At 52.4% G+C, this 18,496-nt stretch overlaps 1 long non-coding RNA gene across 1 annotated transcript; it reads left to right on the plus strand.

Moving 5' to 3' along the window:
• Positions 1-13,793: 13,793 nt before the first annotated feature.
• LOC118718890 lies at positions 13,794-18,292 on the plus strand. The gene is made up of 2 exons (XR_006741667.1): positions 13,794-14,092; positions 16,782-18,292. It is a non-coding gene; the product is annotated as an uncharacterized LOC118718890 (long non-coding RNA).
• The last annotated feature ends 204 nt before the right edge of the window (positions 18,293-18,496 follow it).

Below are 18,496 nucleotides of genomic sequence, written 5' to 3' on the forward strand. Positions count from 1 at the left end.
GATTTTCATTTGCATTCAGGGATGATTGACAGAAACTGTATTCCTTCTGGGCATGCCCTTACCCATAATGCATACAGAAAAAAAACATTGGGGGCGGGATCAAAACTAAAATGCAAATGTTATTATAATTAGTCCAGGACTCTTGTAACGTAGCATTGCGGTCAGGTCGTTTTCCTCTGAGTTTGCGCCAAGAACCTGCTGGCTCCGAACCTGCCCGTGGGAGGGCTGCTGGCGGCCGGGCCACCCAGAGAGGAGAGGTGGGAGGCTGGAAGATAATGTTGGTCCGACTCCTGTTCGGGACACCAGGGCAGGCCCCACGCCAGCCACTCCGGTCTCATGTCCCACCTAACGGCTCCTTTCCTGCGACAGGCCCCTTCCCAAGGCAGATGTAGGTAGTTGAAGGGGAGATAGAGACCTTTTCCCGAACCTGCTAGGTTTGGGTTGCTTTTAGCTCAAAATAACCTTTATGCGTTGAAACTGGTTTGGCTCAGTGGTAGAGAGTCGGTCTGTGGACTGAAAGGTCCCAGGTTCGATTCCGGTCAGGGGCATGTACATTGGTTGCGGGCACATCCCCGGTACGGGGTGTGCAAGAGGCAGCTAGTCGGTGTTTCTCTCTCATCGACGTTTCTAGCTCTCTATCTCTCTCCCTTCCTCTGTAAAAAATCAATTAAAAAAAATATATATATATATAAAATTTTAAATAAGTAAATAAATAAAATAACCTTTATGCTAAAGTAGTGCATTTCAGGAAGACTTGTTCTGAACACCTTCAACAGGCCTCCAAAAGCACCATGGCAAGCTCTCCCCTCGAGCTTCACAGCAGGCCCCTGGGCCCAGCCGCCGGGAGGACAGGCCCCTGGGCTCAGCCTCCGGGAGGACGGGCCGTGGGCCCGGCCGCCGGGAGGATGGGCCCCTGGGCTCAGCCGCCCGGAGGACAGGCCGTGGGCCCAGCCGCCGGGAGGACAGGCCCGTGGGCCCAGCCGCCAGGAGGACAGGAGAAGCGAACAGGGGACTGCCTTGGTGAAGGTCCCACAGCCAGGAAGGTGCGAATGTGAGCTTCAGACAACACCAGGCCCGGGGAGAGGAAAACCAAAGGCCAGACTCCGGAGAGGATCCGACACCTCTCATCCCCACTGCCTGCCGTCAGCGTTCCTCCCGAGGAGCCCTGCTGGATGTTTGTTTGCTCTCCTGCCTAACCCCCGGAGCCCAGGGGAGAGGCCCCAGAGGGTCATTATCATTCCCATTCTATAGATAAGGCGTCTAATGACCTAAGGGGTTAAGTCAATTGCCCCAGGTCACACAATTGCAAGATATGAGGTTGACAGCCCAGGCCTGAGAACAGAGCCTGTGCTGGCCTGGTCCCCGAATGTGAGCCTCCGCCGTGGGTACACACGTATACGAAGGAAGACCTACAGAGGATGCGGGGGAGGAGGAGGGCCGGGTTCCCAGCAGCGGGGACAGCTGTGCTGGCAGGAGCCGGGCGGGGGGGGGGTGACTGAGCCCCGTTCTGACGGTGGCAAACAGCACGTGGGAGTGCGCTCACGGCGGGTGTGGGCTGGCAATGCCGTCGCCATGTGTGTTTCTGCTGGCGGCAGAACGTTCTGGTCTGTGTTGATAAACAACAGCAGGGACAGAGGCCAAGGCCTGGGGGCCAGGGGGTGGGAAGAGGACAGGCAGGAAGGAGGGGCATGCCCAGGGCGGGTGGTGGCCACAGGCTGCAGCCCCCACCGTGAGGGGCAGCCGGGCGGCAGCTGTTGTTCCCTTCGCTGACCTCACCAGGCGGGCAGCGCTGGGTGTGGATCGCTCTCCAAACCACCTGACGCCTCCGAACGTGAAAAACAGGGGCCGGGACACGCTGTGAGGAAGAGAGTGTTCTTCCTGGGGCGCGGGCTGCACGGATGGAAGTCTAATCAACAGCTGTGGCCAGCGCAAGCAACCGTGCTTCCCACGGCCAGGCAGATTCCTCAAAAGCCCGCTTCTTGGAAGTGCTGCACCCCTGAGACCTGCCCGGCCCATGACTGTAACCAGAGCCCTTCCATCTCACCCTCGCCGTTTGGCAGACACAGGTGCGAGCCTGCAAGGATATCTCCACCTGGGGCTCACCCTGCGAGGGACTGCTTGGGCCCCATTCCTCCCCCAGCAGGTCTGCCTGCCAGAAGGCCGCCTCTACCCACTCCCTCTCCATGAGCTGAGCTGCTCGCTCAGACCCCGGGTGTCTCTCGCCACCCCCGGCAGCCTCCCACCTGCAGAACACCAGCACCTCTTGCAGCCAGAGCCCTCATGCAGGCCTCACCATGCACGTCTGTCTGTGCAGGGCAGTGACTTAAGCACAATGGGGAGCTGGAGAAACCCCTGGTGACCAGGATCTTATGTTGGGGTGCACAGGGGGCCAACACACAAAGGAGGGGGTGATGAAGGCTGAGAGGGGGTTCCTGATAAACGTGGTGGGACCTCAGGGAGGAGAGGGAGCACTTGGGTTTGGAAAGGAGGGGGCCAGGGGGTGACCCTGCTCAGTCAGTTTCCGCTCCTCAAGTGCAGGGATCTTTGGAAACCACGCAGGGCGTCCGAACATTCGCAGCCACCCTCTGAAGTCCTCGGTGGACATCTGGCAGCTCCCCCTTCCTCCCGCCCTGCCTGGGGTGAGAAGGCAGCACCGGCCTGGCTGGCCCCTCCTGTTCTGCTGCTGCCGCCTTCCTGCCAGGGGCCCCGGAGTCCGCACACTGGACATCCCCGCTTCCCCAGCTTGCTTCTGTGTCCTCACCGGAGCTCTCGGCTCCTGCTCAGCCCAGAGGCCAGGGCCGGAGAGGAACACCTCGGAGGGAGCCTCCCACTGGGAGAAGCACAGACGCCTTCCCCGGGAGGGCCAGCCCGGCGCCGTCCTCGTCCTCGGCTGGGACGCTCAGCACACGGATGCCGCCCTCTGCTTCCCCCTCCGGGGCCCTGTCAGGGGACAGACCTGCCCTCCGCACCCCCAAACGGAATTCTTCTCAGTTTAATATTTCAGCAGGACCAGCCTGACGCAGAGCTGGCCGCTCTGTGTTTCTGTTTGAACATCACAGGGCCTTCCCCCGAAACACCTCCCCCCGCCCACCGGCGTGTCTGTACTGGCACGTTAGCCCTGTCTTCAGGAGGCCTTAGGAAATACAGTTCATGTGCACTGAACGATTAAACAATACATCGCAGGTTATGTGTATTTTACCATGATTGCAGAAGTACGTGCTCCAAGCTTTCAATAGCACTGTTTTTCTAGATATAAAAATTTGGGGTAATTTTTCTTTCTTTTTTTTTAAATTTTTATTGTTGAGAATTTTACAGGTGTCCCATTTTTCTCCCATTGCCCCCTCCACCCATTCCCGCCCCACCCCAGGCCCTCACCACACTACTGTCTGTGTCCATGGATTACTCATCTATGCATATAAATCCTTTGGTTAACCTCTGCCTGCGCCCGCCCCCCCATTTTACTTTCATTCTTATACTTCTCTATATTATTTGATTTTTAAAAAAAACACAAACACACACAACTGGACATCTATTATTTACATCACCAGAAATGAAGGAAATGCTCTTTCTCTTTGATAAATATACACTTCCAAAAGAAAAAATACAGCTCATCCCCCGGAGAGGCCACGCCTCAAGTCAGCACGCATCGAACTTCTTAGCTCAGGGAGTTTGGAAAAGAATCCCCCGGAGAGGACTGCAGACTGGAGGGGCCCAGCCCAGAGGGCTGAGCTGCCCAGGGTTTCTGAGGGCAGCCGGGCCTTGGCATTCCAGCCTGGGAGACCTGGAGTGGGGCTGTCAGAACGGTGGGACAGGGCAGGGGTAAGGAGAGCGCCTGCCCCTGAGTGCTCCCTCCCAGGGGCAGGGGCCAAGCGAGACAAGGTTTTCCCCGCCCCTACAGCGTGGGGCCTTCCCGTGCCTCTGCCTGTGTGATAGACGCTCTGGGGGAATGGCAGGGATGGCCACCATGATGGCAGGGTGCACCCAGTCTTCGGGGCTGGACAGACTGGAGAGGCCACTGGGTCCACCCTCCAGGTCGCACTGGAATTATCCAGCGGGCAAGCCTTTATCTTGTTGTGAGGATTGCAGGAGCCGGGCCCTCCACACCCTTCCTTGGTCGGTCATTCTCATGTCTAAACATTTGTAACCAGGAAGTCCTTCCTTGGGTCTCATTAGTTCTCTGTGCTGTGTGTTTCCACGCGGTGGCTCTTGTGGGTCTGGCTGGAGCCAGAAATGCCTCCTTCCTCCCTGCCTTCATCCTGGGTCAGAAGCCACCCGAGACTTAAATCAGGACCAAAGTCCTAAATCGCTGTCAGACCCAGCCTAGACAAATTATTACTGCCCTCTGAGCTTCCGTGGACCTCAGCTTCACCCATAAAATGCGGCCAGTGATGTCTGAGGTGCAGGAACTGAGATTATGGAAGGAGACTGAATGTGAATGTGAGAGGAGATGGAAAACGCACTGCTAACACCAGGCTGTCGTTATTTCTAATAAGTAATAACTACCCATCCTGGCGGAACCATTGTGTAAGATGGTTTCCAATGAGGTGGTACACAGGATAATTTTAGGCAATACAGGAATAAATATTCTAAATTAAAATTGAAGGTGAGTCACAAAAAATAAACCAAGCAACAACAAACCCAGGGTTTCACAAGCATTATTGCTTAGAACCAAGGCATGTTGAAAACAACAACAGAAACTTAACATTGCTTGAAGGAAAAAATATTGAGTAAATCATTTTCCGGGTAGCATAAGGCCAGGGTAGACATCGTCGAGGCGGTTTAGAAATGCTGGCTGAGTGAGATGGCAAAGGACAGGAGGAGGAGGGCTCTTGAGAGAGGGCAAGAGTGGCGGAGTCAGGACGGGTGAGAACTGAGGTCCCAAAGGACGGGAGGAGACAGCTGTGGAGCAGCTGTTGCCTGTCCTGCCCACAGATCCTCTCTGGGTACTGGAACAGCCTGTCTCCCCCAGGACCTGGCTATTAGCCGCTCCAGCAAGACCGACAGGGCTGGGATTTCCTGTCCATGTTCCTGGTCCTCAGGGCTCAGAGCCCCCTCTGCATCCAGCTCTCCCCTATTCTAACCCCACCTTAAACCCCTCCTGCAACATTGCCCAATCGTGGTTCGCAAACTTGTGCGGTGGAAATCAGTGACAGGGAACTTACAACTGCCCAAACAATCCCCCACCCCCCCGACTCCCAACGTGGGATTGGGCAAAGAGGCCCTGGCATCAAGGTCCTCTGAGAGCCTCTGGGTGCCAGACCCAGGAACACAGAGGGAGTGAGCAACCTCTGCCCTCCAGGAGCCACAGCGGAGCCAGGGAGACGGAGCCCAGCCTAAGCCTCCCAGCATCAGACATTCTACTGAGAGAGGCTCCTGGCCCCTCATGGACCTCCATGCTGAGCCCCAGCCCTGAGCACTGTAACGCTTCCTCTGGGGTCAGGGTTCCCCAAACCCTAGGTCTATAGAGGGGCCTGAGAGATCTCACAGGACTTTAAAGTGTTTGTGTTGTCATTTTGGAATAATCTGAAAAAAATCAACATAAACATATTCTACATCATCTGGATGCTTGGCTTACAGCCTATTGTGTGATCCCAACATTTTAGTGTCTATCTTTGCACTGGTGTTTATGAAAAGCAGCTAACTCAGCCGAGGCTGGTGTGGCTGGGGTGACTCGGTTGGTTGGGGCGATGACCCGTGCATGGAAGGATCTCGGGGTCGATTCCCAGTCAGGGCACATTCCCAGGTTGCGGGTTTGATCTGGGTTGGGGCAAGGCAGGAGGCAACCCATGGATGTCTCTCTCTCCTCCTCCTCCTTCTCCTCCTCCTCCTCCTCCTCCTCCTCCTCCTCCTCCTCCTCCTCCTCCTCCTCCTCCTTCTTCTTCTTCTTCTTCTTCTTCTTCTTCTTCTTCTTCTTCTTCTCTCTCTCTCTCTCTCTCTCTCTCTCTCTCTCTCTCTCTCTCTCTCTTTCTCTCTCTCTGTCAAATAATAAAAACATATCCTTGGATAAGGATTTTTTAAAAAGGCAGTCAACTTGTTTTAACTTACTAAAATAGAAACTATATACAGAAAAACACCCAAACCTTACACATATAGATGGATAAATTTTCACAGAGAGAGCACATCTGTGAAACCAACATGCAGGTCAAGAAACAAATATTATTAGTGTCCCCCTCACCCCTGAGACCTCCTCAAGACCTTCCATATGCCCACAGGTAACCACTATCCTGACTTCCCACCATAGACCAGTTTTGCCTGTTTTTGAACTTCATATAGCTGGTCATATCCCCTGTCCCCTTTATCTCAACATTATGCCATGAGGTTTATCCATGCTCTTGGCATGTGGCTGAAGTTGATCCTCAGATATGGTTCTACTAGTTGGAGAGAAGTGCATGTGGGTGCCTGCGGCTCAGAGGGGCTGTGGGTGCCTGCGGCTCAGAGGGGCTGTGGGTGCCTGCGGCTCAGAAGGGGCTGTGGGTGCCTGCCGGCTCAGTGCTGTCCTGGTGTTCACACCACAGCGCAGGTCCTGCCACAGCCCCACTCCAGATGTGCCCTTTCCCCAGTGTGCCATGCTCCGCTGGGCCTCTAGGTCTTCGCAGATGTTCCTTCCCTCCCCTTGCTTATCTGCCTAGCAAAGGCCTACGTGTCTTGTCCTGTGTTCTCTCAAAGGCTGCCTCCTCCGGGAAGTCTCCCCTGGTTTCCCTGGGTGGACTCAGGCAGCTCTTCTCTTGTGCTCCCCCTTATCACACCGTGTGGTCTCTGTAGGTCTGTCTCCCCATTAGACTGTGGGCTTTTGTGAGCGGGGAAGGGGATACTGGACTCACTCTCAGAGTTACTGAGGAGGGAGTCTTGCTGCACCCCCACACCCTCAGGGCCATCGGAGGAAGGGGCAGGGTCCTCTGTCCTGGCTCACTTAGCTTGTTAAACATGGGGTTCGGTTTGCCCAAGCACCCTTGCACAATCAGCAAGCGTGGACAGCATCAGAACCGTGGCACAGTGCTGTTTTAGACAAGCCGCCACACCAGGGAATTAAAAGAGAGCCCCAGGGCCCAAGGGTGGGACACTTTACCAGGCGGGCATCAGCTTCCTAATCTGTGAAATGGGGACAATGAACCTGGTCACCTTCCTCTTTCCTGACAAGAGTTCAAGGTTAATGAATGTCCAAGACAGGATATAACTATACCTAAGAGTGCATGCAAGCTGCCTTGAGGCCAGGGAACGGCCTTGGTTACCACTGGCTGTCTCTTCCTGCAGGACTGAAGGACAATGTGAGACCCACAATTCAGCTGTGGCTGCTCAGCTGGATCTCGTCTTGGGAGCTCTAATCTGCTTACTAAGCACGCTAAGCACTTACCCTACTCATTCCTACCTAAATGTGCCCAGCCCTGTGCCTTGCCCGGCAAGTGTTATGTTCCCTCCATTGCAGTCAGTTGGGTTTCTTTGTCTCTCTTCAGAATGCCCCTCCTCTGGGCAGCCTTCTCTAAGCAACCTTGCGCTAGCCGGGCCTCATCCACACTGCTGGCATTTGTGAAGGGTTTGGGCCCTGGTGGTCCCCCAACTTCCGACCCCCACCCACTCTATGGAGACGTAGAACTGGGGCCTCAGAAGAGCGGGCTCCGCCCAGCGGGGAAAGCGTGCTGCAGCGCCCTGTTGCCGTGGTAACCGACAACTTCCTCATTGGCCACTGAGCTCGAGATCCCGCCTCCGCCAGCAGAGGAGACCAATTACAGGCCAGCTGGCTGAGAGCCGGTTGGGGATCCGTGCGGGGGCTGCGTCTCTATTCCCGTCCGGCAGGGAGGTGACCCCGTCCGCAGGCACGTGATCCCGTCTCCCCAGGCCGCGGGGAGCTGCGTCCGGGAGTCCGCGGGCGGCGGGGGCCCTCGCAGGCCGTTTCCTCAGGGAGCTGGGTGGATGGCCGCGGAGGAAGCCGGTTAGGCCGCGAGGCCGGCTCCGTGGGGCCTGGGCCAGGTCCCCGAGGGCCGCCAGGCGGAGGCGGACTCGGAGGCTCTGCGGGGCCGAAGAGGAAAAGTGTAGGAAAGGGCGTGGGAAGGACCCCGCTGGCAAGACCGGAGCTCCTGGAGGGGAAGTAGTGCGGTCCTGCAGTAAAATAAGGCCCGGGTTCGCATCCACACTGCCGTCTCTGTTTGGGGGAGGGCTCTAACCCCCGTCCTCTGTGTCCATCCCTGTGCTGACCCCCGCAGGAGTCATTCTCTCCACAATGCCCTCAGAACGACCTGAAATATGTGGGTGCCACTTTATTACTATTATTTTTTTTAATTCTCACCAGAGGATATATATATATTTTTGTAAACATTGTTTATTGAGTATAATTTTTAATATATTTTTTATTTCAGAGATAAAGGGAGGAGAGAGAGAGAAAGAGAAAAATCAATGATAAGAATCATTGATCGACTGCCTCCTGCACAACCCCCACCGGGGATGGAGCCTGAAACCCCCGCATGTGCCCTTGACCGGAATCGAACCCAGGACCCCTCAGTCCGCAGGCCAACGCTCTATCCGCTGAGTCAAACCAACTAGGGCTAGAGGATATATTTTTAATCGAAAGAGAGAGAGAGGGGGGAGGAAGTGGGAGGGAAACATTGGTGTGTGAAACATCAATCGGATGCCTCCCCAAACGGGGATCGAACCCACAACCTGGCCCGGAATGGAACCCAGACCCTTCGGTGCAGGGGACACGCTGTGACCCACTGAGACACGGGAGCCGGGGCTCTGGGGGCCACTTTACAGATGAGGAGACTGAGGCTCCAGGAGGCCGCAGAAGAGCCCAAGGCGAGCTCGATTCCTGGACGTGAGAATCCTAGGCCCATGGGTGGTTAACCGAAGGGAAGTGGGCGGGGCCGCTCCCACCCCCACCGCACCCCCCCACCCTCACCCCCACCCCCACCCAGGCGCCCCGCCCCGCGACCTGCCCCTGCCCCTGCCCCCGCGGAAGGAAGGCCGTGCCACGCGGGGGCCTTGCGTGGCTTCCTAAGCGGAGCTGGAGCTGCGTCAGGCTCGCTCTCGGGGGGAACAGCTGACTGGTGACTGGTGACGGCGCCTGGACTGCAGGAGGTCAGAGCCGGGAACCCAGACTTCCCCAAAGGTCCCTGTGTAGGATGGGAGAAGATAGAGCCCGCCCTCTCCTGTCTTCTTCCATCCTGCCTTCTATCTTCTTCCATCCATTCCCTTCCTTTATTCAGGGAATCTTTTTGCCCTCCATTATTCAGGGAAGCCCCAGTTTACAGGAACAGGCCAGTTAATGCAGCCTGGTTGGGACTGAGCCCTGGCCAGGAGGGGGGCTCGGTGGGCGCTGAGCCAGCAGCGTGGGCGCTGGATTTGGCATTACCCCGACCTCCGCTCTGGGTCTCACTTCCCTCATCAGTGAAACGGGCATGACTAGACTGTGAGGATGAGGAAACATAGTCATGACATCCCCCTGCAGTATTTCTTGGTGCCAACTGTCATCGATGGGTCAGGCGGGCCTCATCCCCACCCCACATGCACACCAGCGTTCCCCGCGACCCCCCCCCCCCCCCCCCACACACACACACAGGGGGCCCTGGCAGTTCTCCTCCAGGAGCCAGAGTCATTAACACACACTATGGAACACCTACAAGTGGATGTATTTTGAGTGTCTGACATGTGTCAGGCTCTGTGTTCGTATCGGGCCCTGGTCAGCCCTTTTAATCACCAGAACAACCTTCCTCTCTCCTTAGAAATATCCCTTACTTTGCAGATGAGGAAGCTGAGGTTTACAGAGCGGTTAAGAAAGTTCACCATGTGGATTGCAGATTCTTTCTGATACAAATGACAAAAACCTGACTCAAACTGGGTTATGCTAAGCAGGGAGTTTACTGGCTTTGGAAACAGAAATCCAGGCATGACTTGATCGGGAGATTCAAACACGTCATAAAGAGTGAATCTCTCTCTACTCGGTCTTCACCAACTTGGTGTCCTATTTGAACTCTGTGAGGGGTTCATATCATTCCAAGTTCTAGTTCAGTAGGAAAGAGAGTCTCTTCTTGATCATTGGGGCACAAGTTCCGGGATTCACTCTAATTGTACAGTTTGGGGGGAGGGTTTGGGGGGGGTGTCAAATGACTGCTCAGATGACTACCTCGATAAAATCTGCCCAGGAAGATTCAGTGCTGATTGGCAGGTCGGGTCAGAGGCCGCACAGCTGCGGCCTCACCAATGGGTTGATAGGGAAGGAGGGAGAAAGGAGAAGCGGCAGAGATGGGGGATGGGTGCCAGGTGCTAACCCCACCTTGTTACCACAGGGCACACAACGGAGGAGAGATGAGGCCTGGATTGAGCCCTGGTCGCCTCACTCCAGAACCTACGTCCTGAAATTCTCTGCACGTTTACTACGGGTGCAGCCTGGTAAGCACTTAGGGGAAACCTAGGTGTAGAAGGTGAGGCCCTGCTGAGGGAGAGAACCCAGCCCTCCCTCCCTGGCCTCAGGTCCGGCCTCATCACATCTGGTGCCCATCCCCCCTCCTGCCGAGGCGGCTGCTCCAGGAGGGGCCCGGAGCCTCTCTGACCGCCGGGCCGGGCTGTTGCCTGCCACGCTGCAGAAGGCCCTCCACGTTGAGCTGGGGTGTGCTACTATCCCGGGGTCTAGTAGCTTCCGGTTTCTCTAAGCAGAAGAGCGGTTCATTTGACACTACAACTCCGGTCTCCCTTTCCCTGTGGGTGGTCCCTCTCTGGACCAGGCAGGATGTGTGCATTAGGCAACATCTATGGGGGTGTGTGTGCTTTTTAAATATATTTTTATTGACTCAGAGGAAGGAAGAGGGAGAGAGAGATAGAAACATCAATGCTGAGAGAGAATCATTGCCTCCTACGAGCCCCCCACTGGAGATCAAGCCCACAACCTGGGCATGTGTCCTTGATCGGAATCAAACCTGGGACCTGCCAAAACTGGTTTGGCTCAGTGGATAGAGCGTCGGCCTACTGACTGAAGGGTCTCGGGTTCGATTCCGGTCAAGGGCATGTACCTTGGTTGTGGGCACATCACCAGTAGGGGGTGTGCAAGAGGCAGCTGATCGATAATTCTCTCTCATCGATGTTTCTAACTCTCTATCCCTCTCTCTTCCTCTCTGTAAAAAATAAAATATATATTTTTTAAAAAACAACCTGGGACCTTTCAGTTTGAAGGCCGATAATCTATCCACTGAGCCAAGCCAACTAGGGCAATAACTTTGGTTCTGAGGGCCCTAGGGAGCCCTTCTCTACTCCCTTTATACTTTCTTTTAAGATTCCATTATGAGATAGGATTTCACTCATTAACTTGCATTAATATTTAAATGCCCCTGTGAGAGGGAACATAGTAGGTCTTTTCACTCATTCACACTTTAGTGAGAAGTAGTTCACAGAATCCTTTCTGAGGATTATTATGGCCACTGATTTAAAAGCTTTTCATGCATTATCTCATATAATCCTCACAACTCTATCAGGTGGGAACTATAATTCCCACTGTTTTACAAATGAGGAAACTGAGGCTCAGGGTCTGCAAGCAGTGGGATTTGATGGCATGAAGGCTGGTTCCAGAGCCTACACTGCCTATCACTCCACCCAAATAGCCTCTAATACTCTTCGGTTTACAAATGTACTCAATGTATTTACATGCATGTTTTGGACCTCCCTATAATTCAGCAAGGTCGCTGGTATGATCACCCACATTCTTTAGAGGAGAATGTTGAGGAGACTAAGTTTAGTCAACCAGTTTTTGGCTCCAGGATTCAGACTCATTACTCTCACCTGAGGTCAGTGCTCCTAGACCGCACACACATGCAGGGAGAGGAGCCTGAGTCAGCTCTCTCTGGTGTCCTGGGGACAGAGGGAGAGTGGTGGGTGTGGAAGCTAGGAGCTCCCAGAGCAAATCTCCTTCTTCTCCCTTCTTCCTTCCTTCCTCCTCCTCTTTCTCTCCTTCCTCCACTTGTTCATTTGGCCGCCTGAGCACCTACTAAGAATGATGGCTGTGGTAAGCAATGGTCAAAACAAGTGTCCCTTGTCCCCTCCCAGGGCTGATAGTCTAACAAACTAATAACAAACATTCCTTAAGTGTTTATGGTGAGCTGGGCATTGTGCTGAGTGCTGAGCATGTGCCATCCTCATAGCCTCTCTTTCAGGCAGGGCCTGGGCCTTAGGAAGGACTTTGTGCATTAACTCCTTTAATATGACTCCAGGCTGACTCCAGAGCCCAAGCATCTCACCACAAGGCTGGACTGCCTCCTCTTGGGGTGTAGTGGGGAGCTAGTGGATGCTTATGGAGTAAAGACTACCCCCTAGCCAAAGCCAGTTTGGCTCAGTGGTAGAGCATCGGTCTGCGGACTGAAAGGTCCCAGGTTCGATTCCAGTCAAGGGCACATACATTGGTTGCAGGCACATCCCCGGTAGGAGGCATCTGGTCGATGTTTCTCTCTCATCGACGTTTCTAGCTCTCTATCTCTCTCTCTTCCTCTCTGTAAAAAATCAATAAAATATATTAAAAAAAAAAAAAAAAAAAAAAGACTACCTCCTACACACACACACACACACACACACACAGAGTTTTGGCTCACCCAGCGCCAGAGGCAGCCATCACAGTGTCCCTAAGACCCTCCCTGCCACCAGGAGCCAGGCCCCGTCCCAGAAAGGAAGCTGAGTGGGGAAAGGCTCTCTTCCAAGGCAGGACCAGGCTGGCACACCTGAAGACCTCTGGATGGAAACTCCCAGCGAATTGAATCAGAGTGGCCTGTTCTGTCCTCCCAGGTGGTCTTTCAGCAGGATTTCCTTGTGCCTCAGTTACCTCTCCTCTCAGTTCATCTGCGCATGAGCTGCCTCTGAAACATTACCCATCAGACACTTGGTAGAACCTGCTGGGTGCTTCATCCTCCCTGCTTTCTGGCCTTGTCATTTTCCAGGATCTTCATGGAGATTATGTTTCCCTCTTTGCAGATGTGGAAACAAGGCTCAGAAGGCTGACCCACATAATGATGGTGAGAAATGCAATGAGAGCCCACATAGGTCTTGAGTCTACTGTCTCAACACGTATCTACCAGACATTCAGCGACATGTCAGAGTCTGAGCTGTGCCCAGGAGGTGGAAGTGAGCAAGAGGGAGCCCTCCTACCAGTAGAGGTGACAGACAAGACAGGAAATGTTGGAAATGTGGGCAGAATGAGGTGACAAGAGCTAATTTGGCAGGGCAGAGGACAAAGGTCTGCTCTGGGCTATGTCAGCCCTGGCACTTCTGGGGACCCAGCAGAGCAAAGGTTTGGGGCTGGGGAGTTGAAGTTAGGAAGATTGGGGGAAGGCTCATGTGGGGTGCTAACCAGGAGAGGGAGTTGGAGCTGCCTTACCCTCAAAAATACCTGGACCAAACTAACTTGGCCTCTGCCTGCTGCCTCTCAGTCTGTGCTCTGCCTGCCTGGATTTTCCACGCGACAGTTTCGTTGGCTTGGGTGGTTTCCAGCCCCACCTGCTTTCCTGGAGCCCAGTTTATCCATCATTCCTGCCAGTCAATACCAGTGTCACTCTGAGTAACTCTAGGGACCCAGGGTGACCTCACCTGCTCCTGATTCAGTTTGACTCACTCTCCACATTTCTAGAAGGTGTCTCTTGGCCATTTTAATCCCATGTTCAGGCGCCCAGGGCCTTTGGCACATCCCCCTTCAGACCCCTGATGGTTAACCAGGTCTGTGTTATGCAGGAGAAGTGGGTCAGGGGGATGGGGGTGTGTGTGATAATGAACATTCTCCAGTCTACGTTTTTTGTTTGTTGGTTTGTTTGTTTTTCAGTCTACATTTTTTTTTTCAGTCTACATTTTTGTTCTTAACAGAAAAGGATATTGTCTAGGGAGAATAGCTTGTGTTAATTGATTGTTTACTATGACCTGGGCACTCTACACACATTATCAGAGTCTCATAACATTTCCTTATTGGTTTTCATTTTCAAGATGAGGAAACCTAAGCTCAAAGGGGGATTTGACTTGTCTAAGATCTAAAATCACACAGCAAGGAATTGGTGGAGCTGGGATTGGAACCCAGGCCTACTTGACTCCAGAGTTGTTTAACCAGAATCACACACCTGACCCCACCAGCTGCCCACAGGTAGGGAAGGGAAGAGGGAGATCATTCCACCCACCAAGCCTGAGCCTGCTTAGAGCCAGCCTCATGACCCCAGGATCCCTGGTGGTGGTGTTAGAGGGATTAGCAACTGCGAGAGGAGTAGCCCAGGGATCCTAGGGCCACCACCACTTCCTTGGTGCAAGGAAGCCCAGACCTTCCTTGGTGAAACACCCATAGGAGGTGCTCATTGGTGCATGGGTCCAGCCTAGGCTGGCTGGTGGGAGTCATGGCTGTCACCCCACCTCATTTTACTAGTGTGTGGGTCCAGTCCTACCACCTCAGTTTTCCCTTCTTTTCCCTCCCACACCTGGTCCCCACTCTGCTCTGGATCCCCCTGCTGGACCTTCTCACACATCCTTCTCAGCAGATGAACTGTGCAGCCTAGGGCTGTGCTTGTTCAGGACATTGGCCACTGATCACATGTGGCTGTTGAGCACTTGAAATGTAATGAGTGCAGCAGAGGAACTGAATTTTAAATCTTTCTTAACTTTAATCAATTTTCATTTAAGTTTTAGAATTGATAATGCTGTTATTGCAAAACATTTAAATATGTGTGGAACAACTTGGATATGTGAATCATTTTTTCAACTGCAAATTTTATGAAATCAAAATATAGATCTTTCTGTAATGAAAACTTAGCAAGTGCTGTAAAGTATAAAAACTAGACACCAGATTTTGAACACTTAGTAAACTAAAATGTAAAGGTGTCTTAATATTTTATATTATTTCATGTTGAAATGATCATATTTTTAATATATCACTTTAAACAAAATATATTATTAAAATTAATTTCATCTGCTTTTTAAAAAATATTTTTATTGATTTTGAAAAGGAAGGAAAAGGGAGAGAAAGGAACATCAATGATGAGAGAAAATCATTGATTGGCTGCCTCCTGCTCCTTTCACAGTGGGGATCGAGCCTGTAACCCAGGCACGTGCCTTTGATCAGAATCAAACCTGGGACCCTCAGTCCTCAGGCCAGTGCTCTATCCCCTGAGCTACACTGGCGAGGGCCCATCAGCTTTTTTAAGGGAAAGTTTATTTAACAAGTTACAGAGGCAGCTCTAGCTGGTGTTCTCAGCGGTCAAAGCGTCAGCCCACGCACTGACAAGTCATGGGTTTGATTCCTGGTCAAGGGCACATACCCAGGTTGCAGGTTCAATTCCCAGCCCCAATCAGGGCTCCTTCGGGAGGCAACCAATTAGTGTATCTCTTTCACTTCTCTTTCTCTCCCCCGCCCTCCCTCCCTTTTTCTCTCAAAAAAAAAAAAAAAAAAATCAACAGAAAAAAATATCCTCAGGTGAGGATTAACAACAAAAGAAAGAAAATTACAGAGGTGGTAGAAGTGAGCCAGCTGGACTGCCTAGGCTCAGCAAACAAGTTACAGAGGCAAAAGAAAGGCAGCTGGAGCTTTAGAGGGAAAGACGAAGGTAACACACCTGGGGGAAGGAGAGGGGAGCGGGCCTGCTCCGGAGAGGAAGAGCGCACCTCGCCTGATTTTTTTTAAAGGTAGCTACTAGAAAAATCTTCAGCTACAGATGTGGTTCATATTGCATTTCTGTCAGACAGTGGTAGCCTAGAAGTTAAAAGTGTGAGTTCAAATCCTGGTTCTGTGTGTCCTTGAGCAACTAACCAATCCCTGTGGAATTCTGTCTTCTCACCTTTCAGGGATGATAGTAGCATTCCCTCATAGGGGAATAAATGAGATAATGTGTGTAAAGCACTTACCACAGTGCCTGGCATATAATAGTGCTCAGGGAAAAAACATCATTATGGGCTTCCTTTCATCGGAACACTCCAAGTGCAGTTCAATTAAACTCAATATTTATTGAGGGCCTGCTGTGTGCTGGGCTCTGGGGATTGGATGGAGACAGGCCATTCTGCTCCATGGAACTCCTATCCCGGGGAGGGAGGCAGCCACCAAAAGAAACACGGTAAGTGCAGGTGGTAGCAAGTGTTGGGGAGAAAATGAACATGGATAATTGTAGAGAGTGGCTCAAGGCTGCCTTAGCAGGAGTGGCCAGGGAAGGCTCCTCTGTGGAGCAGGGGGCTTTTGAGCTAAACCTGACCAACAGGTGCGGCGGTGAGGGAGGCGTGTTCCCAGCAGAGGGAACAGCTAGTGCAGAGGCCAGAGCGCAAGCCCCTGCCTTGGCTGGATTGCTTCACCAAATTTTCCACTTCTTGCATCCAGCTCTCTCCTGGCCACTACACTCCGCGCTCATGGCAGCCTTTGCAATGCGGGGCCATATTATCTCCCTTCTCGTCTGTTCTGCAGGCTCCTGTCTGCCTTCTCCATGGCCCCTCAGCTCAGGTCTCCTGTTGTAGGAAGTTTCCCCTGATGGTTCCTGAACCTGCTGGGCTCTCTCTCTCGTGACCTTAATCTAGGCTGAATACTTGGTTCTATACCATCCTGTTTCTATCTTTCTCCCTCCTCCCCCCATCTTCCTGGGGCAGGGTGCCTTCCCAACACACTTGCCCCCTTTCCTAGGGCAGGAACCAGAACCAAAACCAGAACCAGGTCTTACACTCACCCCAGCACAGAGCTGAGCTGTTCAATAACTCGTATGGATTGCCAGATCCCTTCTCTGAGAGACATGTCTGCCCAGACAGGATGGAAAATCCCTGGCTGAAGGAAGGGCCGTGGAAATTTCTTCTTAACGTTCCCTTTCCAGACTTGGACTCACCCCAGAAAGCAGTCAAGCATTTGCCCAGTGACCTGCAAGGCAGCTCTGTTCTTCCTCCTCCACCCCCATCCCAGGCTGGAACCCAGGGAGCAGTGATGAGGGGGCGGGGCTGGGGAAAAGCCATAGAGGCAGCAGATGACTGCTCTGCTCTACTCTCCTGATGTCTTTAGTCCCACCCCTTCAGTCTAAAGATGAAGAAACACGGGTCAGTGGCAAAATCATTCTAGACTGAAGGTCTTTCCACTCCCACTCCAACCTCCTTACATTGCTCCATGTACCTGTTTCCTCATTGTAAAATGGGAATAATAAACATAGTGGTACCTACTTCATTGAATTGGTGGTATGTTAAATGAGTTAATGATGTATTTATAGATATCAGCTCTATATCCTCTCAGTCCTGAGCTTGCCCTTCCTTGTAGCCCCATGGCAGAGTGTACTGTTGGCATTCTGCTGATCTCTTTGAGGGGGCGGGGAGGGGCTTGAGTCATCACCAGAGGCAGGCAGGTTCCAATGAGGCCTGTCTTGTCTAGTGATTGTACCCACAGCATGTCTGGCCCATATTAGTCCTGCTGCTTTTTTAAATGTGTGCACATACAATTACAGTGAATAAAATACAAATTCACTTAATGCTGTTACTTAGTCATAGGTTTGTCATATATCAAGTCAATCAATGATTGCTAATGGAGGTTCAGAATGGGTTGGGGGCCACTGGGACAGGCGCCTCAATCCTGAGCCCTTCTGCCCTGGGAGGCCGGGCTCCTCTCCTGTCCTCCAAGATGTGCTGGCTCAGATCAGCTCTGCTGCTCTCCCCAGCCTCGGCCTTCCCCCAGAGGGTTCCTGACAGGGAATCGGAATGCCCTGGAGGAGGTCAGTTCCACGTGAGAGAATGAGGAGAGCTGCCCTCACGTCTCTGGGGCTGAAATTTCATCCTTCCTCCACTTGGAACCTGTCCTCACTCTGTCACCCTCTCTCCTCCAACTTCCTAGACCCAGAGCATGTAGAGTACCACAGATCCATAGCCCTCATCCAGCCCTTCACCACCCCACCCCGTAGGGATGGGTGCAGAGGGACTTGATTGCTTGGCTAATTTGAACATGGATGGGATGTGGAGTGGCATAAAAGTGCTTGGAATTTGTGCATTATTGGTGGGAACGTAAAATGGTGCAGCTGCTGTGGAAAACAGTTTGGTAGTTCCCCAAAAAATTAAAAGTAGGATTATTATATGTTCCAGCAATTTAACTTCTGGGCATATACCCAAAAGAAGTAAAAGCAAGTCTTGAAGAGGTATCTGTACACCCATATTTATAACAGAATTGTTCACAATAACCCAAAGAAGGAAGCAACTCACGTTTTCTATTGATGGATGGATGGATAGGCTAAATGTGGTGTATACATGCAATGGACTATTATTCGGCCTTAAAAAGAAAGGAAATTCTGAGAGTTGCTACAACATGGATGAACCTTGAACACACTGTGCTAAGTCAAGTAAGCCAGGCACAGTAAGGCAGGTACTATATGATTCCACTTCCGTCAGGTACCTAGAGTCGTGAAATCCATGGAGACACAAAGGAAAATGGCGGTTGCCAGGGGCCCAGGGGAGGGGGAATGGGGGATTGTTGTTTAATGAGTACGCAGTTTCAGTTTTACACGATGAAAAATTTTAGAGAAAGGTTATACAACAATGAGAATATATTCAACACTAG

This window comes from Pipistrellus kuhlii, unplaced genomic scaffold (assembly GCF_014108245.1).
Source record: "Pipistrellus kuhlii isolate mPipKuh1 unplaced genomic scaffold, mPipKuh1.p scaffold_m20_p_15, whole genome shotgun sequence".
In the NCBI taxonomy this organism is placed as follows: domain Eukaryota; kingdom Metazoa; phylum Chordata; class Mammalia; order Chiroptera; family Vespertilionidae; genus Pipistrellus; species Pipistrellus kuhlii.